The following is a 26,111-nucleotide window of genomic DNA, read 5'->3' on the forward strand; positions in this document are numbered from 1 at the left end:
AAACAAATTTTGTGATGCACTAAAACGGTAAAACGCCCTCACTAAAACAGGAAGCCAACAAACCTACAAGCAAAAAAATCAGTAGCATCCCCCCCCGGAAATCATATTGTAGCATTTAAAGTGAATCCTATTTGGTTTTATAACTCTAATGTAGATGTATGTTGACATTTCCGAATACATGTACTCGTTTCGGAATTTTATATGGTATGTTGCTAAACATACAACATAGCTAAACATTTCGAGAAAACAAATCCTTGACAAATCTCCCTCTTTGGGAAAATTTGAGAGAGAAATCTCCTGTTTTTATTATACGACCAAAAAATCTTGCGGTCGTATAATGTTATGGTGCAGTCGTCGTCCGCGTAGTCGTCGACGTAGTCTGAAAACACTTCCGTGCGATAACTTTAGTTGTGGTTGACAAAATGTTCCGAAATGTTGATATAATTTTACCAACAACTAAGCAAATTCCTATTTAATTTGGACATTGTTGCCCCTGCCGCTTTAGAAAAAAGGGCCAAAAAGGGTAAAAATATGTATTTTATTAAAACCCATGTAGATTGGTTTCTTTTTCGATTTTAAATGTTCTATTTTTAATGTGTTCTTCATTTAATTTGGCTTAACAAATGTACACTAGATTTTATGTGTTTTGGACCGTTTTCATGTTATAGGGGGTCAAATTTGGGCAAAATCCTAAAAACATTTTCATTACTGTTTTTTTTTTTTTTTTGGTCCGATTTCGAATTTTTTTCATTGGATTCTTCATTGGATTCCTCATTATTAATCCTGCCTGCATTTTTCAATCAGATTTCGGATATCTCTTACGGTTTTCGACTTATATGGGGTCAAAAAAGTTACACCATTGTAAATCATATTTTTTTGTTTTGTTTTTGGTCCGATTTGAAAAAAAAAATTGCAATTATTGTACAGCTTATTATATCTTATAGCTAAAATGATTGTCAAGAAGTTATTAGACGATCATGAAATACGTTGATTTTACAATATTTCACTCCCGAATTTGCAAGCGCGTGTCTACACATTTCAAAATACTTTGATGCAGGTAGCTGATCCCGATTCACCAGGACATCATTGCATATGAACAGACAGGAATGCGCGCAAAGGCCCGGGGGGGGGGGGGTCTTTTTCCTGTTTTCTTTTTCAAATTTCTTTCATAATTTTATCAGATTCGCTAAAATCGTATTTTGTTATTCATTACGTCCATACACGTTATAATTTAATCTAGCATCGTAACTTTTCTATACTTTTTATTGTTTTTTTTTTAAAATTGACGTTAAAAGAGTTGCAAAACAGAACAATACTTTGGAAACGTCAAAAATGCGCTTTGTGACATTTTTGTCAGACACGGTTTTACATATATATAACCCATTTGTTAAGCCAAAGAAAAAATGAAATGATAAAACCATAGAGGAGGATAAATACATTTTTAAGTATATGAAGAAATCGACTCAAAGCCATTTGCCTTTTTGAACAATTCGTTCGAATTTCGCATGGTGTACGCGTGAAAAGTAAAATATACAAATTTTAGACGTTGTGACATTTTGGTTAGACACAGACAAAATGCTGCGCTTAGATACAAGTTCAACCAAGTGCCATTATATTTAGAATATACTATCTGCAGTATATATACATGTAAAATTCAAAAGTTCACTCACAGCTAACGAAAAAAGCTTTTGATAAAGACTTGGTAGCACGCAACGTGTAGAAAATGTCGGGAAAAAGACAACGTGGCATCACAACATACGTTCGTATATACCTAATATTTGACAATAAAACTCATTATTTTTTTTAAAATAAACGTTTGTGACACGATTGAAATACCGACAAAAAGGCTTTTGACGAAAAGACTGATTAAACATTTTTTATATATTTTCATTGGGGTTATGTAATAAATTGTCAATATAGTTAATATAAGTCCCGATTAAAAAAAGCTGTTCGTATAACTTAAAAGAATGTCTACTATTTGTCTTCAAATCGATTTCTTTCCATTTGTACAACGTCCACTTCAAATGGGAAATATTTGTGATATTGTAATACGCTTTTACCTCATTATTACGTCATGAAAAATATGATATCGTCTGCAGCACAAAGTGCTCTTTCCAAAAAAGTTTGTTTTATCAAAATACGCCAAGTAACAACTTAGATATATTGGTGAAATGAGAAGCAAGTATTTCTTAATGTTACCCGTCCACATATAAAAATTGACGCTTTTGTAATCGAATAATGCTTTTCCTCCACAATTTACGGCATCTTTCGAAGATTTATGATTGTAATCCTAAAACAACAACCATTTTCGATCATTTAAATATCTATCTTGCCTTTGATAACTCCACATTCTAATAGCGATATTTCGGTTTTCGTAACCAGTCCCGGTTCAATCGAATGTGACACCAACAACGTACGCAACGTCTTTAGACTGTAATAATGTGTTTTGCTTATACAGACGTGTATAATTATCGATTATATGGTTGTCAGTAGGTTCTAAGTTTTTAGGGAACATTGAGTATATTGCTTGACATCATACTTACTTGGTTCATAGTATTCTGACAACTTTATTGATCAAGATATTTGTCTGGTAACCATACTTGTTCGTCTTATCGTTATCTTTATACACATTTGTGTTGATAGGATCTACATAAAAGTATATACGAGCACAGTAAATCACATGTTTTGTTGTCTAGAAAGCAAAACAGAATACTCAAAATCAGAACTAAATGCAAAGTTCATGTGAAAAAAGGAATACATACTGAGAACTTTAAAATCAAGTATAAAGTATACAAATCTCATGGTATTGTTTTGTATATTTATTTTCATTTAAGGAAAAATAACCCACCGCATCAAAGAACAAGTTAACTTGACGGGAAGCCTTTTTCAATCATGGAATATTGTCCTTGTGAACCTGATGCATCTAATGAATCGGGGTCAGCCTCCATACCAGATGGTATATTGATCTCCATAAGACCCATAGTACTTTGACCACCTCTATGCTATCTGTAATTGGAAGCCAAATATATTTTGAATATGAAAAATTAAAATAAATAGTGTGATACGAACAAATACGTTAAGCATATTATCAATATAATTGACATTTCTGTTAAGTTTTTAGAGGAGTCCGAGTAGCTCATTTCCTTTTTTTACTTTGTATGTATGATTTTAGTTACTTCGTGTTCTTTGTTGTGTATGTCTATTTTCCATGTCTGGTCTTTGTACCTTTCTTTTGATTACCGTTATAACCTTGGTTCCCTCGATTATTCTTTGACATTCATGTATTTGGAGGTAATGAAATGTTTAAAGACTAATTTGTATAAGAAAATATATATCCTTTGTTTATTTTCAACGTTAAGTACACTTTATTGTAATCCGGAAGAAGCAGGTTAACAAACGGTTGATAAATCACCCAAACAAAAATAAGATTAGATATAAGTACCTGAAGCAAACCTTTAATGTAAATCTGTACAATTGGAATGAGTTCAAATACCACCGCTCTTAGTTCATCATATACATTGTAAAATACGGCGACCTATTTGTAAAAAGACACTCATCCATGCTAACGTTATTTACTATAATCATGAGTGTTCAATATAACATCGATCAAAAGTAAATGCGTGTTGTTTTTATTTTTGCGTATTACTTTAGTTAAGTTATTTTACTGATTTACAAGCAATGGACGCTTTCCTTTCCAGTGCATGTGGTCCATGCTCTCAGTCCAATTGCTTATTTGCCCTTGTTTTGTTGACGTGTTGTTTTGGTTACTTCCAGCTCTTTTTGTGTGTGTCTATTCTCACTAAGCTGTCTTTTGTTTGATTTCTGCTCGAATCTTGGTTTCTTTTAATACTCTTACAAGAGGCAAACAATAAAAACAAAGAAGGAAAACGACATTCTTAACTACACTAGTATTATTAAATATTTGAATTTGTAAAGTAACAACAGCTTTCTCGCAGACATTCCTTTTCAACATCCTGCATGTATAAGGTATTGCGAAAAGAATACAAACGCAATAATTCAAACCACAAATGAATTACTTAAACATTTCATTTGAAGTACAAAAGTAAAATAAAGATGTCAGGCATACCTCAAACAGGCAACTTCCACTTCCGGTTGCGTTAATTGTTATTGACCTGACAGATTTTGGCAGCTGGGCAATTAAGATAAATATAAATGAGATTAAGATGAAATTAAGTTACGTTTATGTTTCATAGGCTAGGCAACGTCGGTTTTGGTTTTTTTATCACTATTTAAAACAAAAGGTAAATCCAAGGAATGATGATTTTAAAATATTTCACAGCAGTTAAATAGTACCGATATAAATTACATTATATTAAAAAAACAATTATGACCATATAACGCTTTATGGTAATGAGCAGGACGGACCCGCAAATTTTTTCCACCGAACCAAAAATAGCGTAAAATTGGCAGAAATGTCATATTATGAACATAATACGCGTTTAAGGATTACTCAATAATTACATCTGCTGATTGTAACACCAAAGCGTTGTTGTTATTAACTGTAAACGTTTTTCCTGGCCATCCATCGCCTTTAGTTTTCACAGTCAACGAAAACGTGTTCTCAAATAATTTGGCGCCTAGTCCAGATAGAGCTTGTAGCGCTACTACAGTATCCTGAAAGAGCAACTGATTTTTATCAGTAAAAGTTACAGCTTTTCTATTGGGTAAAATTTCCAGTCTTCCTATGCCCTATTTGCATATTTGGCCACATAGGTATTAAGCACGGATTGGGTACGTTAACGATAATAAATATTTATGTAATACAACATAATTACATGCTTATTGAAGAACATTATCTACCATAAATGTATGCCTAATCAATACAGATCCACATTCCCCCATACCTCATTCCCAAATGCCCATTTCCCCATTAACTAAACGTTTACCCCCATACAGATACTGCAAGTAGCATAAATATTGTCTTGAAATAAGCAAATTGCTACTCGTTCACATAACCTACGAACCGATCCCAAATACTGTTTGGTAAAAGCGAGACAATTCATTTTACAAACAGTATATCTTCATATGAAAAGTGTTAGACGCGTATATTACACCAAACATTTGACTTTCTACTTCAATAAATATACATTCAAACAATGATGTACACAAGGAAACTGCCTTACATTTTTGTAATATTTTGAGAAATAGATATTCTGACAATTACTGATGTTTAGCAATAAAATCAATAAGTACCTGAGTAGATATAAAACCACCAGATGGATTACGCTGGTTGCTTAGCCATCGGAGAACTTTAATTCAATTAAGTGTATCGCCATTCATATTGTAGCCAAGTAGTACATATGACGTCATTTCCACGTCGATTGCCTGTGCATTTATCCTAGGTGGTTTCCATGATTTCCATGATTGTATCTTTTGTGCAGCCGGTCCTATTTCTGTCAAATATTTGTTAACTCCTTTGATAAAGAAGAAACAACATTTAATTTTGACTGCAAGTTGCTAATTAAAGGTCAAGTCAAGGGAAGTCGAGAGAGGAGAAGAGAAATATGACATATTGAAAATTTTATTTTTTATGGTGCAGATGCATTATTGTAATCACATTCCATTCAATGGTTTCAGAGGAAGCGTGGATTAGAACAGGGGTTTGACGAACGGACGAACAGACGGAAATACATCATGATCACTATTTGCCTCCCACTTTCCAAGCGGGAGTATAAATATGTGATTGTTATCAAACATGACAATTTGAAAACATACCGTTAGTTTGGGCTTTCTTTTCTAACTCAGTTACTAAATTCTCTGTCATCTGATGCTTCAATAATGACGGTGCATAGAACACGATGGCAAGTTCGTATATATTTTCGATTGATGCTGGTATGCCATTAGCAATGAACTTAGTAGCTTACTTATTGCCAAATTTACATCAAAAATAATCTGACACAAAATAAAAATATTGAAGAACTATCAATTTCGACGTTTTAAATCAGTATTTATTCAGTACTTCTCCGTCTAAGAATCATGCCAAATGTATATCAGATGTGGCAAATGAAGAAAAAAAGCAGAAATTTATTGCATTGCCCAAGTATTTATATCTTATAATCTCCAGAAAATCATTATCAAAGTGTTTGTAAATTTTGCCTTTTTAAGATACAGATTTTATATTTGAAAAGTACTATGGAAAAATCGCGATAAAATTTTCCTGCAAATATCAACTATACAAGGAGTCAAGAAATATATTTAAGACACAGACGTTTCAAATTAAGTTTAAATAGCTTTTCAGTCTTTTTTTTTTTTTTTTTTTTTGTTTGGAAAATATAGTTTAATTGAAAAAGTTTAGGCAAAAAGGACTGAATTGGAAAAAAAAATGATGTGCAACTCTTGATTTATTCTCACACAGAATGGTACTTTTTTTTAAACGTAATTACCCTACCAATGGTTAATGTAATGCCCATCTGCAATGATATACATCTTTTGTTGAACTTAAAAAAAAATACAGATTGATTTACACAGTATATGTTTTTGTATGACTGTCAATACTTATATCTTGAAGTATAAAGTCAAGTAAACTAACAAATACGAAAACCATGGCACGGTCCAATAAACATAAGGATATTTGTCGTCAAAAACCAAACCCGCACATTTATTCTGGACAACGAACAAAACACAGATATGATTTAAGTTTAGAACATCCGACCCGTTTTCAATACTTACTGATTTTGAAACCTGATTATTCCGTTTTGCTTCTTTCAGAGCAATACTAACAAAACACGTAAGGCTGGGTTCACCAGATACCGATCCTCCCTGCAAACGAAAGTGAAATGAAGGACATGAATTGAAGGGTATCATTCCAAATTGTAAAAATAAATGTACACCACATTTATGGACTGCAAAGTTCTATACAAAAATATTCCTGAAAGCACGCAACGAAAACTGAAAAAAAATGAATACAAGTATTGGTTTTGGTTCAGACAGGTCCGTTACCACGGTTACTTTATATTACAGAAAAGTATAGAAAATTCTTTATGTAAGCAACTTAGCTAAGCTGGTATTTCTCAAAACCAGAGGTCGCTTGACCTACCTGTGCTCAAGGTACATCTTGGAATCGGGATTTCTATATGCGTGTTATTTAGATTTGTTGTTTGTATCTATATTTTGTTTAGTCGTAATCATTGAATAAGTTTTCTTTCATACCGATTAATCCATGTTCTCTTGATTCCCATTATACTACATTACGGCGTCAACAAACCTTATACAAATCGTATATATTTCAAAGTTATTTCAAATACGAGCTAAAATTTGTTCAATAAGTTCACCACACTAGAACTGAAAATACATGTACATGTACTTGCATTGATCTATGAATAATTTCCCCCGGCTCCTTAAAGGCTCCAGAAGTTTTGTTTTGTTGATCAATAACCCATGCAATAGTTTTTTTCATAACCTTCTCAGTATCAATGTAAGTAAATTTTGAAGCTTGAGAAAACGATTTAATTACATATGATGTCAACCTGGAAGCAAAAAAAAATCCTAATGAACTAGCATAAGGGGTCTATTTTTTTTTAACTTTACATAACCTTAAATTTTGTGCCTACTCAATATATGAATTGTAAAAAAAAAATAGAATGTTTTAGCCTAGTCAGGAATTGACTTTTGTTGCGGAGAAGACGCGTATATACAAAACGTCATATCTTTTTGTTGGAAAGTTTAATACAAAAGCGTCATATTTAGTGTCACAATGTGTGATAATATTTAACATTAACTTATAGCTTTTAGAGAAAAAGCTCGTTTCAAGAGATATTTCATGTAAAATCAGGCAGGTCCTATTATATGTGTGGCACATTATAAAATGTACCCCAGTAATTGTTTCAATGCAATTTGTATTTCATATGTATGTCAAATAATGTAAAGATTGTTTTAATCGACAATGGATAACTCAGGAAATGATTTTAAAGTTCCTTGAGAAAGTAACAAATTTCTGCATAAAATAAAAGAGTTATTCCTTTTGTTCAGGAATTTCGATGCTTTCTGTGTCATTTATTTCTTAAAACCAAGTTTAAATTTTGTGAAAAGATGCATTTGTGATATGGACTGTATGATTTAAAAACAAACAAAACAAAACAAAATTGTCAAGTGCCAACCATTGCCTGGAATTCCAACGAACGCCCTCTTAAATCAAATAATAAAAATTATAAAGTTACACTTTATTTGATGATTGTAAGGTTTTCTTTTACAATGAAATTAACATATAATTTTCTTTTCCCAAACAATAGAATGGTAATACCTACTTACAATATATGCACAACAGCGGAAAATAACATAATCATTAATAATACAGAAAACGTGTTGGGTTTAGAAATACAATACATTTGCAAATGGTTATACAGGGTAATGTGTAGTGTTTGTAAAATCATTACAATGTCTTTACTGATATTCAAATCACTTTTCATGATTTCTGATAAAATTAATCTGTACCAATTTACCAAGTACTTCCAGTTTTGTCTCTGTTGCCAAATGCACTGTAGCTGCCGTCTCTATGGGAGTATATCAGTTGTCGTTGATAACCTTTGATATTTCGATTATGAATATTAACTATTTGATTTCTCAAGATGTTAAGTACAGCTCAGTCTAAATATAGGGAATGATTCCGATCGCAACTTCTCGGTCAATCTTGTTGATTCCGAGCATTGCAGGGACGGACCGAGGATAGACCGTTTGGGGATGATTAATCACCTTTCAAGTTAATCAATAAAACTGTTTTGATATATTTTACGTCCTGAAAACAATCCTACGTTCATTTCCTTGGATCTGCTATTTATCGTGAAATATTTTTTGGCTGGTTCTATCGTTAAAAGTTTGGCGGAACATTTTTCCATACTTTTCTGCTGTAGAATGTAAGTATTTTTTTTTAAGTGTAAATATCTTTAGTGGGCAACTCTAGAGGACGCTTACCCTACCGATGCACCTGGTCCATGCTCCCAATTTTTAGTGGAGTCCGAGTTGCTCATTTGCTTTTGTTACTTTGATTGTATGTTTGAATTACTTTATGTTCTTTGTTGTGTATGTCTGTTTTCCATGTCTGGTCTTTGTCCCTGGATTATACTATTTTGATTACCACTATAACCTTGGTTCCCTTGATTACTCTTCCTTTTATTTTCGTATTCATTTTCTACGATTTTTTGTGATAACGGAATGCATGAATTACTAATCATAAGCTTATTTCATTTTGCTTTTGCGGGAATGTAGACCTTTTTATATACATGTATATGATAAAAATACTCATCATGCATTACAACTGAGGATACATGTAGGAAAAGGATATTTTGACTATCCATAAAATTCATTATGTAAACTTTATTCTATTATTATATAATAATGTTCGTTTTTCCCCACCTATTCACCTATTTGCAAACTAGAAAATGGCAACTATTCCAGTGGCACGTCCTATCACCTTATATATAGGAAATGGCCCTCGAAATATATTCATGTCTATAAAATGAGTTTTGGTATAGCCATGATAGTAACAAATGCATAGCATTTATTTTCCTTAAAAAATAATTGCTTTATACATATTTTGTACACTGTAAATAAAGTATATTGTGTTACCTGCTGCAAGTATGCTCTTCGCCTTTTTCTCTATAGTTGTCGTCAACCTTTGTGTTGCTTTCAAATACGTACTGGCGAATACATTTGCTACAAAGCCAACCATATTCTGTTCTCCACATCCATATGACATTTTAAATACATCTTCAACGCCGTTCAAAGTTGTACCAAACAGATCGCCTGAAAACATATCATGCTAATAAAAATAGAGGAATGATCTTTTTTTTTTGGAGTGTTAAAAATCTTGCTTGAAGTGCTTGATGAAGTACACGCCCATGTTGGATCTTTCGAATCTGTTCAAAGTAAGATTTTTCTACTCCATACACTATACTTGCACATAATCTCATAAAACAAAAAAGCATATCTTATGAAATGGTCCTTTGATAAATCGGGATGTGAATATATTTTTTCAAATTAATTTAGATACTTTTTTAATAATGAAAAACTTTAAAAAAAAGCTACGTTTATTAGACTTTTGAAGCACTCGAGTTGCTTAAGACAACATTTTCGTTCGCATTAACGATTAACGATACCAATTATCGTCAAAGTAATGGAATTCCTATTAAAACCAATCGTGCACCACTTATTTCGGACCTCTTTCTGAATTTTTACGAATTCATTATATTATGATCGTCATCATGAACTCGTTGATCGTTACGGTGTATCCATCTGCGCTATGAAAACTAATTTGTTCAACGAGTCATAGTTTTCCTTTCCTCTTTCGACTACCCCGGACTTGACATTTTATGAACACCTCGGTAGGTGTTTTGTAGAAAAGCAGAGGACGCTTGCCAAACCGGTGCATCTGGTCCGATTTGCTCATTTGATTTTGTTACTTTGTATGTATGATTTTAGTTACTTTATGTTCTTTGTTGTGTATGTCTGTTTTCCATATCTGGTCTTTGTCCCTGGATTACATTCTTTTGATTACTAATATAACCTTTGTTACCTTCGATTTCTATTAAATAAAGCAAGTGGTGACAATACAGAGTGTTTGGTCCTTGATCGTAGTATTCATATCAATAATGGTAAAAATGATAATAATATACAGTGATTGTTCATTCCCTATTATTCATGATCCTGTTTTGGAAGGAGAAGTTCCATTTATGCCATGATTTGATGTTCTTCCGATTTGTAATAATCTATTGGATGTTAACGAAAGAAACCTTTATATAATCGATATAATCGATATAATCGATATAATCGAGATATCACTAGATCAAAGCTTTGGTTATCATAATCTAGTTTAATCATAGTTTTCCTTTACTTTTTCATCTACCCCCTTGACTTGACATTTTATGATGAACTCGGCGGGTGTTTCTAGAAAGGCAGAGGACGCTTAACCTACCATGCACATGGTCCATGCTCCCAGTTTTTAGTGGAGTCCGAGTTGCTTATTTGCTTTTGTTACTTTATACGTATGATTTCAGTAAATGTTCTTTGTTGTGTGTGTTTGTTTCCAGGTCTGGTCTTTGTCCCTGGATTACATTCTTTTGATTACCGCTATAACCTTTGTAATAATTGTGTAATATTTTTCCACAGTTGCCAGTTTTAAAAAGAGGGCGGTTTGTGATCATGCCAAAGTACTTTAACCTGTCACAATATTTTTTGCGCCTCTCCAACATCAGGAATTTCTGACATCTGTATGTCAAAACTATTTGAACTGATTGTTAGATGTGTTTAGCACTTTTCCACAGTGGCCAGATTTAAAAGGGGAGGAGTGAGATCTTACCAAAATATTTTATTCAAGTGCATGTTTTGCGCCTGTACCAATTAAGAAATTTCAGGCTTCTGTATGTTGTTGTTTTTTTTTTCGTTTTAACTTTTATTTTGCTTGAATATAAAGGGGCAACTATATATAGCCTGTTGAAGTCTGCCAAGGGTTTCCTCGTTGAAGACCCCTGGGTTGTCTTTAGCTGACATTTTCATCCCGATAGGGTTGTCTCTTTGACATAATTGCCATGTCTACTCTCGTTATATTATCAGTTTAATCACATTTTTCATAGAATTCAACATTTACTCTGAACATACAATACAATGTAAGTTGTCAAATCTAATCCATATGCCCATATAAGTTTTGGTCTAATATTGTTTTATTTTGCAAAAGAAATACATGTTTTTGAAAAAACAGCAGATAATGACATTATGGTGTCACATTATTGTGTAATACCTAATCTCAAAAGTATAAAGTGAAAACATCCTTACCATTTAACTGCAATTTTATGAATTCGGAATCCTTAACCATATTTGGCGGGAAATCTAAGTAAGTTGTTTTTTTCCGAAACTAGGGGCTGCCGTTAGATCGATAAAAAATGGAATGCTATAGCTTTGTTTTATATCTTCAGCCTAAAATATTTGTAAAAAAGATAAAAATTGTACAAATAGAGTATCTAAGACTTTTCACGTGACTATGTGACCTAACGAAAATAAGTCCCTAACTCTCATTCATGAAATAAGAAAATGGTTTGGCATAGAAAAAAATAAATCTTACAAATAATATTGTTTTCGCATAACTATGATTATAAAACAGCATGCCACTTATCTATTTCACATTCAAATTATGTCAATACGCAAATTAGAAAATTATGAGAACTTTGCATTAGCTCGATGAACCCAAAATAAAATAAACTTAATGTAAATTGTGTATCGGTTTGAATGCTTCTTGAATATTGACAGAAAATACTATCAATTTCCGAAAACATGGACCAAACGTATGAAACAACGACGATCTACATAAACAGTGGAGTGAATCGAATAAAGTAGATTACAATAAAACTAAAAATAAAAGCAACAAGATGACACACGCACACAAATAAAAAAAAACAACAACATAATGACTTGTAATATGAACTTCCTGTAAAAAGCTTGAAGGAACTGAAACTGTCGGAATTTTATCTTGAACTTGATATCACAAAGCAATATTAATATCATTGCAAAAGTCTATTTGAAAATTAAAAAAAAAATATTTAATGTATCTGCCTCAACGCACTAACACGATATCACGATGTTTCCAGATGATTGATAAAAAAGGTTAAATCGAAAATATTAATACATTTCTTAGCCAGACTTACGTACGAATATTCATGAACCTCGAATATATGACATTTTCAGAACATATTATTTATCAAAGTATAGACTAAAAATCCAAATAAAGTGCGAATTTATATATGACACATTTTCAGAACATTTTATTTATCAACGTATGGACTGAAATTCAAAATAAAGTGCGAATTTATCATGCAAAGCCGAGGCATTGTTATAAGAGTACAGTTATTAACATATCGCCTGCTCTGATTTGAAAAAAAAATAATATAAAACATCCGCTTCAGGTAGAATGGTAGGGGATAATATAAATAGTAGTCCTCTTGACATGAGAATGTAAGTAACCATAACACACTCAACAAACATTCAGCTCTCTGGGCGACTTCAACACAAAAGCAGTGTGATTTATACATGAAATGTAATAGAGAATCGTAGTGAATCATTTGATCTGCCCACTTGTATAAAAGGAGCTTCTTAACTGCAGCAGGTAGGTGCTGAATTCGGTATTTAGTCAAAACTGAAGAAATCCTGTCTCATCTGTACAATTGAGACTTCATATTGGTCGATCATATTGTGAAAACGTCTTTAGTGATAATATGAACATAGGTTAAACATACCCTTGAGTGAGAAATTCATATCACAATTTCCACGCTCTAGAGAAAAGTATGTGCCACATTGCAGGCTCAGCAGTAACGGAACAACTGTGTAATGTAAACTCCATAGGCTTGATATTGTGGTATATTGCAACGTTTGTCATAAGATTTCGATTTCAAATGTTCTGTATTATCTATGTAAAAAATAAGGTCTAGGTATGAAGCAGACGAGGGTGTATCAGTTGTCTCCATGAATCCTTGAATCCTTGAAAATCCTCAACAGGTTTAAATCGCTTGCAGAGTAAGCTTTATCGTAGTAAGTAAATGAGCAACTTGGACTCCGCTAAAAACTGGGAGCATTGACCAGATGCACCGGTAGGGTAAGGGTCATCTGTTTTTCGAGAAACACCCGCCGTTAATTTATTAAGTCCATCATTGACTGTGATAAGTTAATTTTGATCAGGGATTAGTTGTGCACTTGGCAAACCCAATAATATACCTATGTTCTTAAGAACACATGTGAAGCTTCGGTATCCAATAAATAGTAGGAACAGCCATCTATAAAAATACTAAAGGACGTTATCACAAACATGCACATACATACCGTGCAATTAGGAGCTATGTCTCCTGGAATGTTATCGTGTTTCTCATGGAAATCCGAAAAAAGTCATTTTGACATGGGAATCGTTAAATATAGAGTTGGTTTTGAAAATCATTGACGTTCTAGATCTAAGGCACCGAATTCTGGATGGTTCCATAAACTCGTTAGAAGTTAACCAATTAGAGAGCGTTTTGACATCTTTTTTTCTTTTTTTCAAGCCCTTCACCTTGTATATTCCTTAACTGCATCCATCCAAATTTCGATGTTGTGTTTCCAGTTGATGTACTGCGATTCATGCTGTGGGACCTTTCGTAAGAGTATCAAATGCAAAGTTATCAATATCATAGATATCATAGTTCCACTATGGTCAACATTGCGATTGATATGCAGAATATTTATTATCAAGAACGAGTCTTAAAAAGCTATATTGTAGAATGTGTATTTGTGTGGGTTTGTGTATATGTGTGTGTGTTTGTGTATCTTTCCAACTTGAACAAAACATTTTAAAAAATGTAATAATAGGGTGTGTACAAAGTAATATGAGATATCGTAAGCCATTTATTTAACTAAAATTGTGGGTTTTTTCTGGAAAAATACCTCAACAAGAAAGTTTCTTTCTATAGCATCGGTAGCAGTTTTCGACCTGGCAGAAGCCTTCAGTTTGATCGTACGAATGACAACAGGTTCTATAGGTATGTACACAGCACCGACACTGTTTTTCTTGACAACGATAGTCTTCAATCATAAAACAAATATGTAATAGTAATAAATCATATTTAAAATACCATACTGACACTTGAATTCGCTTTTCTATTTTTTTTTTGTCGTAGCAAATACATATTATTTTTGGTAGTGATAACATGAACTCGTGGATCGTTATCGTGTATCTATCTGCACCATGAAAACTGATTTATTCAACGGGTCATAGTTTACCTTTCCTCGTTTGTCTACCCCGGACTTGAATTTTTATGAGCAACCCGGCGGGTGTTTCTAGAAAAGCAGAGGACGTATACCCTACCGGTGCACCTGGTCCATTCTCCCAGTTTTTTAGTGGAGTCCGAGTTGCTAATTTGCTTTTGTTACCATGTATGTATGATTTTAGTTACTTTATGCTCTTTGTTGTGGATGTCTGTTTTCCATGTCTGGTCTTTGTTCCTGGATTACATTCTTTTCGCTATAACTTTGGTTCCCTTGATTACTCTTTGGCAGTGATACTCTTTTTCCCAAATAGTACAAATACTTACTCTATCCAGATAAGTTTATATAGTTTTGGAAATATCCGTAGATCTAACACATAAAAACTTCAAAACTACGCTAAGTACAAAATATATCCCACGCAATTTTACAAGGAAATAGCTTAATGTTATATTTTCAGAAGAGAAAACAAACCTGTGTCTCTTTGTTTAACAATACTGATAATAGAGATCAAAAAGATGCGAGTTTCCTTTGTTTTCGTTCTTGTTTTTGTTTGTTTGTTTGTTCTTTTTTTTTGGCTTTTGTTTTTTAAATAGTTTTTTTTTATTTATTTTTGTACACATTTTGTAATCTAGTAAAAGATAAGGAACAGACCTGTGATAATCCATCAGATCCTGTTGAGATTACATTACCACTGTAGTCCAAAAATACGAAATCTTTACTATTGAAAAGTGTCACGATCACCTTAACTCAATTGGAAAATAATTAGGAATTAAACAAAACAAATAAAAACAAACAAAGAAGCAGGATACAAAAAGATTAAAAATAACAAGAAACATAAACACCTGTTGGCAGCTACACTCTAGAATTTATACTCAATCTGATATAATACTCGTTTTCACTGTTAGATTTCATTTTTTATAAAGTGATAACGAATGCATCGTATGTCTGAAATACTTTCGTACCTGCTTCTTTATTGTATTTTCTTTCACATTTATATGTTTGTTGCCATTTAACACTTGTATTGGTAAAGTAAATATACGACTCCATGAGAACCCAACTGTGAATTCGATCACGTAGAACTGATCGAAAAAAAAATCAAATACATGAAATGAAATAGGTAAATTTTATTTAGGTCGATTCATTTTAAGAATGAATAGAAGCTGGAAAACATATAATAAATGCTTACACTTTGATCTGTTGAAAGGTAGTTGAAAACTGAGATCTGAACTACAATTTGTTCTCCTCGAATTGCCGAATACCGAAGTTCAAATCGCAAAAAAAGTCGCTGAAAGGTAGTCAGCTGTTAAAAAGGATAACCTTTATTATTATAGACACTGAGATTGTGTACATATAGATATGATGTTCTATTTGTTCGTAGAGGCGTTTGATAAAATTTAAAACGATATATATAAATTTACTAAAATGTTGGACCATTAATCAACCAAAAATGTCATATCCAACAATGTTACTCTTTCACGAATTCTACCGCAGAACTTTAAAAGATATTTTCTAAAACAATTTACTATATTTTAGTAACTGAGTGTGTATTTTTTGTATTTTAAACGCTTTACAATTCAGTTAAGATAACCATTTCACTATTTGTGGTCTAACGAAAACTTACATTTGCAAATTCTGATATTATACCTAGACCAGTGTTTTGGTTTACTGCAAACGCAGAAGTAACCCACTCTGTGATTGAGTCTGGTGCAACTGTGTCAACCTGTAATCTCCCGGAAGGCCTTGGATACACAACAGATGTATTTAATTACGCTATGTGTTATTTTCTTATTCATCTAAATTTGGTATTTTAACTGGCAATCTTTACGAAATCTTTTGAGAAGCACTAAATGGTTCGTTATAAATGTGCCAAAAATAAAATATATGTTTATTTTTTTGAATTTTCAAATAGCCTTTTGTCTGTGTAAATCAGTTAAATGAACATATTAGAGTAAATTTCTAATTGCCATGTCAATGGAAATAGACAAACCTTCGTATAGTCTTACCCTATGATCAAGTTTGTCCATAACCATGTTTCAGGAAAGTGCTTCCTAGTCTTTGCAGGTGTTGTAAAACTAGCCTGTGTTTCGGTTTTCCTACGATATGTGTCCAAAGTATCTGCACCAGCACCTCTAATATTACTTAGAAGTAATTCCACTAGCCTGCCTAATACAAATTAATCAACAGTATGGAAAAGGAGAAGGCTTGGCAAAAGCCATGGTAAAATGTATGTTTCTTTTTTTTATATTTTAATTATCTTAGTGCTCATACAAGCCTTTGTAATACTAGACTATCGGTTTACTGTGACAGCTACATACAAAATTTATTCCTTTTGGTGTAAGGTTTTGTATAAAAACTTCAATTGTTTGGTTTACTGTTTTCTAAATTGATCAAAATAGAATGTCAAACATATTTTTCTTTTTTTTTCAAATATAATTGAAATATGTTATCATAATTGGAGATAAAGATAGTAATTTTTTCTTCAGTCTTGCTGGCATGTTAGTTTATTAAACATATTTAATACTCAAATAAGGAGTACTACAAATGAGATCAGTTTTAACCTCTCACACAACTGTCCTAGAACTCTCAGAAGAACAGTTCTATGACAGATTTAGAACAATTCTAGAACCAGCTCTTCTGACGATTTTAGCAGTAGAGCCCGCACTGTTAGAAATGTAAGAAGAGCTGGCTTTAGTAGCAGAACTGTCAGAGGAGCTGGCTTTAGAACTCTTCTATGACACTTTTAGAACTGTCCTGGAGCCACCTCTTCTGACAGTTCCCCTGAGAGGTTAGAACTGTCCTGGAGCCACCTCTTCTGACAGTTCCCCTGAGAGGTTAAAACTGTCCTGGAGCCCCCTCTTCTGACAGTTCCCCATAGAGGTTAGAACTGTCCTGGAGACACCTCTTCTGGCAGTTCCCCTGAGAGGTTAGAAGTGATCTTAACTGTACATATTAAATACAACAATATTAGTAAATGACTCGGTGCCATGCTCTGTTGAGGTTTGTTTAAACTATTTTCAAAGAGCACAGCAGCAGTAAACAGTATGTATATCACATAAAAGTGATATAATTATATAGCTAGCAGTGTTTCCAGTGTTATAAATTTCGATAATTCATACTATGAAATAAATTCGGTTATTTCTCTCTCGCGATTTCTCCCGCAAAAACGTAACAATTTTGATATCAATCCGCCAATCACAGAATTTAAAATTCATATTGAAAATATCGATAAATTATGAAGACAATCTATATAATATATAGGATAATCAATTTGTTATCGTAAATAACCAAAACATTTTCACTCGTGATAAGAACGCTTGAGGATTTAACTCGTGCGCGGAACGAAGTTCTGCATACTCGTTTAATCTAAGCGTTCTTCGGCACTCGTGATATTATTTTGGTTATTCACTCTTTCCACTTAATTATCCTACTAATAAATATCCATTGGGTAATAACTAAATTATGATAAGAATAATGTGTATAAGGAAAACGTAGTATTAGCATACAAATATATTGGTAATACATTAGGGTGATTGTCGTTATTTTTTTCATATTTAAAAAAAACAAAAAACAAAAAAACAAATACATATTACTTAGCTTCAACCAAGTAATGAACTTATTGTAAATGACAGTATCTTTGACTTCTTACCGCCATTATTAAGTTATTTGATAAATTACTCACGTCGTGGAGAAATGTAGTGGTAAAGAAACGCATCTGTCTTAACAAACACTCCAAGTTTCTGAAACATCATAACAGCTCATAGACCAATTAGGTATAATACCTTATTTGGTTTGTAATTAAACTCCGCACTCCTATATATAAATAATTATAATACGTTTCTTTTGCTATCAAGAATTACGAAATAATTTATAATTTACACTCTACAATACAAATAGAGGGTCCTCCATACTTTCACCGGCTATAGTTATTTATCTTGTACCTATGGAACTATCTAAACATACTAGTAATAATAAAGAAATTTTAACGGTTTGTTTGTTTATTTGTTTTGTTTGTTTTTGTTTTTGTTTTGTTTTTGTTTTTTGTGTTTTTTGTTTATTTTTTTTTGTTTGTTTTGTGTTTTTGTTTATTTTCATTGACGTTCAAAACCTAATGAAATGATAATATTAAGTATAATATGCGAATACAACCTACATATTTTTTTTTATTTCAAAGGTGCAACAGGTAAAAACTCTGTGAAAGGTATTTGTAGTCTGTATGCATTTCTGTATGCATAACTGAAAAGTATCGTAGAAAACGCATTTACCTTTCCGATATATTTTACAGTGACTTTTCTACAACCATGACACTATTTTGTTACCAATTTGTGAACAATACAAAGGATCGGCAAAGCTATTGGGACATTTAAACTGACCAGTTGCTATTGTAAAAGTTGATTCATTGGTAGCCACTCACCCATGAAAATTTACCTGGTCAGGTGTACGGCAGCCACTACTTGCTATATTTCACATCATATAGAATTTTCTCAGCTTGTGAATATTACTCACAATATGTTATGAGGGAATTAAGTGTGTTTTTTTACATACCGGTAATTGGAATTTTGGGTGTTTAGTTATTGCATTTAGCAATTGATATAAACATAGTTAATATATTTTTTTCTGTACTAATGTGGAGAACTATAGGTTGTATATATTGTTTACCGGTATATTTTTCCAAGAAAAAAAGCTTTAACCCCACAGGTCCCCAAGTGGATAGCAAATACGAAATGGCAAATTGAAGTAAAATAGTAACATCTTCATGGAATGAACAACTAGAGGTTACAATGTTATGTTGCTATTTATTTGAATCTCAAAGCTGAATCCATTGAGTACTGGTTTTTAAATATATGCATTGAAATGTACTCATTTAAAGTATCTACTTTAACAATAGTTCGGATTCTTATAAATTTCTTGCATATGTTTTCATATTATTTAAAATATACATGTACAAAATGTATATATAGTTCTGATGAAATTTAATGCACTTCAGCCATAAGTATAATTCCCATAAGATCATTTTTCACATAAAACACTCATCAGAACTGTTAATCATAGCACTTAATCCAGAGCAACAATTACAAAAAAATGAATAATTAAATAAATAAATAAAAAGAACTAAGAAATATTCTCCACATAATTCCAGTTACATGTGTATCATTGCACGTAATCCCCAGCTGTACTTCCAATGAAAAAAAGCTATAAATCCATATTATTTAATTTTAAAATTACCATTGCACTAGATCCCAAACTACATTCTATGGTAATGAAAATCATTGCACTTTAAAAAATACACTAAATCCCAAAACTATTACATTTGAATGAAAATCATTGCACTTTAATAATCCACAAAAGTTTTCAGGAAAACAACATTTAATTCCAAATCTATAAATTCAATGAACTGCACTTAATCCAAAGAAGTTTCAATGTTAATAACAATTATTCCAAATCTTAAATTTCATTGAAAATCATTGCTTTTATAATCCCTAATTATACTTTCAATCAAACTCAATGCAATGAAAATTATTATTAACATGAAACTTAATCCCAAGCTATGAAAAACAGTGCAGTTATTCCGGAACATCATAATTCCAATGGAAATCCTTCATAATTAATCAATCACTTAATTCACTTTTAAGTTTACTCATACTCAAAATTGAATAAAATAAACTCATAGCACTATTTTAAAAATTGTCATTCATGTGAACCTCAAATGTTTGCATTTTGTATAACATTGGTTTCTTAACATAGTATGAATCACATAATTTCCATTAAAAGGGCAACTTAGTAGGCCTATTCCAGTTTTATGAACGAGGGAATAAATATTATTTGAGGTCTCATTTTTATAATAATATATAAGACTTCTGTGAAATTTAATTAAGATAAAATAAATACTTAAATATACTATTCTAAATCATGGTTTTCAACCTTGTCAACAAAATACAAAACAAAATATAATTTATTACAATGAATTTGAACTCCCCTCACTAATGAAAAATATAATATCCCAGGTAGCTGCTTCAGATTTAAACAACCAGGAGCTAGCTATGAAAAGATTCATAGGTGAGTATTCATCAACTCTTTCAATAGCAACTGGTCAATTTAAATGTCCCAATAGCTTTGTCAATCCTTTGTTTTATTCAGCAGCTTGGTAACAAAAGAGTGTCATGGTTGTAGAATAGTCACTGTAACATAAATAATGACCTTTTGTTTTGAGTATACAGTAAATGATTGTAGAAATTTACATTGAAATTAGAGTAAGCATCAACTCCTTTAAAAGACTTAGAGTACAATGGATCCTGACTTAATCTAAGTGTTATTTTGGAGGAGTACTGCTGCCATTCCTTCATCACCTGAAGAACAGATTTTGAAATGTAATTAGTGTGAATTAAATCAAAACAGAAACCAATAACTGAAATACCAATCAAAATAGAATAAAAACGCTGCATATGGTAAAATTGATTCATTGCTTAGAACAAAAACACGATCAACCGACGCTTTCGTCATCTCCATTCGCCATACTTTAACAACATTATAGTACTTTTTGCATGAAGACCTCTTTATTTGAGAAACCCATGTATTCATCTTCCATTTAAATAAACCGAAACCTAGAACCATAACTTGCAAAGCACGATTTTTTATACACAATCTATAGTTTTTTTTTCAAAGGTACAACAGCGATCTGTTTTTGTAATAGATATGCGTTTCTGAAACGCGAATAAAATGAATGTAGAAAGCTTTTACATGCATAAAACTTCTCATGTCTGAGAAAGGAAATCATATATATATAAAACGTATAAAAATTTCGTTATATTTAACCTACTTCAAAGTTTCAGTGAAGATTGGTTTTAAATTTTCAAGTCGTGTTATTAGCATACCATTGCCCTTCCTTAATCGCGAATCAATGTATGCAAACTGTATGTATGCTTTGTCTGCACTTTTTCTATTTGCAATGATTATTATAGGATTCAACACTGTTTTTTTCAGAATTTATCGATATGTAAAATCGGATCATTCGCCAACAAAACAAATAAAAGTCCCAAGGACTTTTATGTCAGGTTTCTGAATGAAAGTTCCGAGTTTACACATACCTAAATTTGTAGAAAAAAAGTGTTTATTCCGTATGATTCCATTCTTTAACATGACATCCGAAACATATTAATATTTTTTTCTTGGAGATTCTCATTAAGTAAAACTGACACCGGAAATCGACATTTGAAATGATGGCATTCAACCGACAACGTAAAATCGTATTTCAATATTGAAAGCTCCTGATAACTATTTTTTTCAAAATTATTGTTTTGAATATACAATGCCATAAATGAATAGAATAAAGCAGATAATATCGTTTTAAGCCTCTTTACGGCTCTGTCTTATATCTTTTTATAGTCATATAGTTCACGATTTGTACACGGAATTTGCACTCTTGTAGAAAAAAAATGAAGTAGTGAAAGGTGAATAATCAATCATAATATACGAGAAAGGCATATGCTAAATATATTGGAATCATTAAGTGAAAGATAACATACATCCTGGACTGTGATGTCATTCCCAGTTCTCAAAAGCAGTACGCTTTTATCAACAGCCAATAAACTGACTAAGGACTGAGCTGTTGCTTGTATATCTAGTCGAATCTTTTCTCCAGGTCAAGCTTTCTTTTTGTTGAAACTTATATTCACCTTTCAAAGTACAAAAGTGTTTAACACATGCTTGCCTTGGCAAAAACGTTAAGGACTTCTTTAATATATGTTTCACAAATCTTAATACCTTATTCAAATAAATTTTAGATGAGTTATCCCCTCAAAAATGATTTAAAACGGCCAAAGCAATATTTCAGACTTTTCCAAGGAAAAATATTGCATTTAAATATAAAAGTATTGTTCTCAAGGTTTACCTCATTGACTAAAATATGCATCTTTTAGTTTTAAAAATGAAAATATTTCCTTAAACTATCAGACCATTTTTAGACCATTTTAGTAGTTAGAAGATCAACTAATAAATTCCCATTGGACTACTCTCTTCTAATAAGTAAAGGAAATGTCTGAACCAATGAAATGTAAGTGTTTGATAACATTATATGCATGTTTATAAATGTTAAGTAGCACTTAAGATTCATGCAAAATGAGACATGATTGGAACGCCTTCATACTTTATTATTGATATTTTGATTAAGATGTTATAGTAAACAGAATTCTGGCTTTTTTATATATCCCTTGCTCTTAATAGATATAAATACATATAATGCAATGTAGAATTCAAAATCATGGGACATAACTGTAAATGACACTGAAATACAATAGAAAGTATTGAATTTTCATTGTGGATTTTCTCTTTAGAGCAGACAGATTGGAATGAATAATTATACATTTCATCATATAGACCTATAAAACAACAAAAATTAACATATGTAGTATATGGGGTGTAGCACATATTAGAGAATTTGCATGATTCCTACAAATACTACTACTTAAATATAGCGGTACCTTAGTCCGGAACATGTCATCTACAATGAAAGAAATAGCATCTGCTACAATTTCCCCGTTTCGTCTTGTATAATAAACCAATAGTTTAGGTGTGGGGACCATAGCATGGGTGATTTTCATCCAAACGATTCCGTCTTCTTTTGTCATCCGGAAGCGCCCGTTAGCTACCATCTCATCACTAGAGATTACCTGGATTGAATAAAGTTGTAATAATTAATGCTTTTTGCCGTAAGTATAGTTTACCTACCATGAACTATTTGAGGTAATTGGTTATTGTTACACTCTATAAATGATTGTAACTTAAATATAGATATTGTTTATGCTTTATATTATACGAATTCACATCTTTAAAATTACCAAATTATTCACAGACGCCACTTGACCACAGTATTCGTCTTTCAAAGTCCTGCAAAAAGTAAATTTGATAAAATATGTTTTAGATATACTCAAAACATATTTTGTACAGTATTGTCAATTTGGTAATACTTTTCAACTTTTATAAATTCATTTTCGTGGTCCATCTTAAACAAAAAACCAAAAATATTTAAAAAAATAATAATAATAAATTGATTATTATGCTTACCTTGAATATAACATATCGTACATTTGATTGACTTGTTCTTATTCTGAGTGGAAGATACACTTTCGGCTTTAATGACACATTTAAAAAAAAGTAATTTGCATCTAAGATAATACAACGTGTGTATGTGTGTATTGAGTAAAGTTTCAGCCTTTGTATATTCCTGAAAGCTGCTGAAAAATGATGATGAAGAGAATACAACCATGACAAGAAAAGAATAATGCCAAAAAAATAAAAAAAAAAAAAAAAATAAAAAAAAAAAAAAATAAATAAATAAATAAATAAATAAATAAATGTGTCGTTTTGGTGAAATGAGTCATATTTTATAACAACGAGTACTGTCATTAACTTCAGGGTTAGTCTTCCGTTATATTACTTGGACAATTATCAATGACATTTACTTTTTTTATTTTAATCTTATGTAAGTAACCGGTTTAGGAGAAATTTCGTCAAATATATAAGCAAGTTAAATAGGTGATTGTAATTTCATCGTAAGAAGACACATTACATTCCCAGGAGTTAGTTATAGTACTCGCTGTAAATATTTTAAAGAAACACTGCATATATAACATTCTAGAGTCACACATATGCCCTTAACATTATGCAGTTCGACGATTTAAGCCGTTACGTGTATATATCCAATTCAACTGCTCTTTTTTTTTGCCTCACATTACAAACAAATTAAATATATCTGCTGCAAAGTCAATACAAGATTACTGACAATAGTGCGCCTCACACAGGAATTAGCAATGATAACGATTACTGTAACTATGTATCCCTTCAATTTCATATATTTAAAAAAAAAAGCCTTTACTGGAAACAAACAAGAAAGAAAAAAAAAACGTTGTTGTATTTTAAATGTAATTATTTTTTTTCAGACATTCGATTTTTTGAGTATACGTTTGATTTACGTACACGTGTGTAAGTTCGAGTTTTTGAAACAATCAGGCAAAATTAGGAAAAATTAGAAATATCATGTCTTAACCCCACCGATAAGTCAATAAAAACGTTTTCAAAGATGCTTTCCCGATTTGAAAAGTCCATTATGTGATCTCTGCATCACTGGGTTTGCCCAGAAATTTTCAATAGAATGTTAGAAATATGAGGTATTTGACAGCGTTATCTGGCAATGAAATGTTCATTTTAGTGCATTTCAATGAAATTATAACTCAATTTGCCAAAACGTCATGGAAAATCTTTTCCTTTCTCATTGATTCTTTTGGTGCAAATAGTTAAATGAAAGTTTGTAAATGGAGGGTTTTATCATACCATGATACAACCAGTGCCTAATTCTTACAGGGACTCACACTTAAAAAAAAGATTTTCCTCTGTTGTTATGTTTTTAGTATGATCTTTTTTATTTAAATCGTAGCTGAATTATATGACAGCAAATTCTATACTTATTCATACCACTGGCTTCTTGTTGTTGACTATGGACACTTGAATAACACTATTGCTTGGAGATCTTGCCCTAACTAAACGTTTTGATGACTTTGATTTTCGTCATATTCGTTACATTTGTGTAACAATGCACATTATTATTATGATAATGAAATTTATTTATCAGTAATATACACTGATGAGTATGTGTACTACTTAAATTTCCCTTAATGTTGTCTTCTTCATGATTTAACTAACAGTTTTAATTCTTGTAATGTTTTCTTTTAAATACGCTCGAAACATGCCCACTTTAAAAAGCACAGTTGATAATTCAAGTTCTCATCTCTTTAAAATAATATGCAAGGTCATTTGTTGTTTTATATCTGAAATATATAAAGATGAAAATTAAAATAATACACAGATTTCTGATACCTCAACATAGGCATATTCCCCTTTTACAGGTAAAACGACAATCTCTTCTATAAGTCCTGTAGACGGAATATCCAAAACTTTTGGTGAATTTTTTTTCTCGTTTAAAGTACTTTTGTTAAAACGAGTACCAATCTGTTCCATTCTTCTTTATGTAGAGTGTAACAGTAATCTTCACTTTTTCGGTAGTTAAATCGGGAGGCTGTCCGTCTCGTTTTAAGACTTGCACCTGAAAATTAGTTTTTATCGTTAAGTATGCTTGCCTGTCATGTTCAGCATTTTTTGTAAGATTTCCAGACTCCTCTAGGAAAAATACTAGGTCAAGAAAAAATACATTAATACGACATTTCATATTTTTATAGTAATTTTTGTTGTTTACCATATGTCGGCTTTTGTTCGTTTATAATAGATAACAATTTCATAGTCTGTAATTAAGTACTATTCTTTTTAAGAATCAGGCAATCAGTGGCATTTACAAATGTAGTAATTTTTGCCTAAAATATATTCAGTACATC

The 26,111-nt window shown here is 31.7% G+C and overlaps 1 pseudogene; it reads right to left on the reverse strand.

Annotated features, from left to right (window-relative positions):
• Positions 1–2,548: 2,548 nt before the first annotated feature.
• LOC148626525 (CD109 antigen-like) lies at positions 2,549–25,740 on the reverse strand (annotated as a pseudogene).
• Between the last annotated feature and the right edge of the window lie 371 nt (positions 25,741–26,111).

This window comes from Perna viridis, chromosome 2 (genome assembly GCF_037379345.1).
Source record: "Perna viridis isolate PV_CMFRI_1.1 ecotype Kerala chromosome 2, ASM3737934v1, whole genome shotgun sequence".
NCBI lineage: Eukaryota > Metazoa > Mollusca > Bivalvia > Mytilida > Mytilidae > Perna > Perna viridis.